Source organism: Penaeus monodon, chromosome 27, assembly GCF_015228065.2.
Source record: "Penaeus monodon isolate SGIC_2016 chromosome 27, NSTDA_Pmon_1, whole genome shotgun sequence".
Classification (NCBI taxonomy): domain Eukaryota; kingdom Metazoa; phylum Arthropoda; class Malacostraca; order Decapoda; family Penaeidae; genus Penaeus; species Penaeus monodon.
The window spans coordinates 2871350-2871588 of record NC_051412.1 but is presented as its reverse complement, the minus strand read 5'-3'; the positions used below and the strand labels follow the sequence as shown (position 1 = coordinate 2871588).

Genomic DNA, 239 nt, shown 5'->3' with positions numbered 1-239 from the left:
AGGCGCAGATGGAGCTCGGAAAAACCGCTGCTTAACCGAGCTCAATCTCTCCATTCAAAGTCGTTACTTGATAAATCCAGCGGAGAATAGATCTACTGGCACTCGAGAAGCTCGCCCTTGAAAAGATATTAGGCTGCCCTTGGCGTGTCTTTCGAGTGGGAATGACAGGTACTTGCAGCCGCAACTCGGATTGAAAGATTATTTCGGGCGCCGCCTGCTTCGAAGCCTCGATCCTTGGT

The 239-nt window shown here is 51.0% G+C and overlaps 1 protein-coding gene across 1 annotated transcript in view; it reads left to right on the top strand.

Moving 5' to 3' along the window:
• The window catches only part of LOC119590334, a gene marked incomplete at its 3' end in the record, with an annotated part of 57212 nt that overhangs the window by 52247 nt on the left and 4726 nt on the right, over window positions 1-239 (top strand).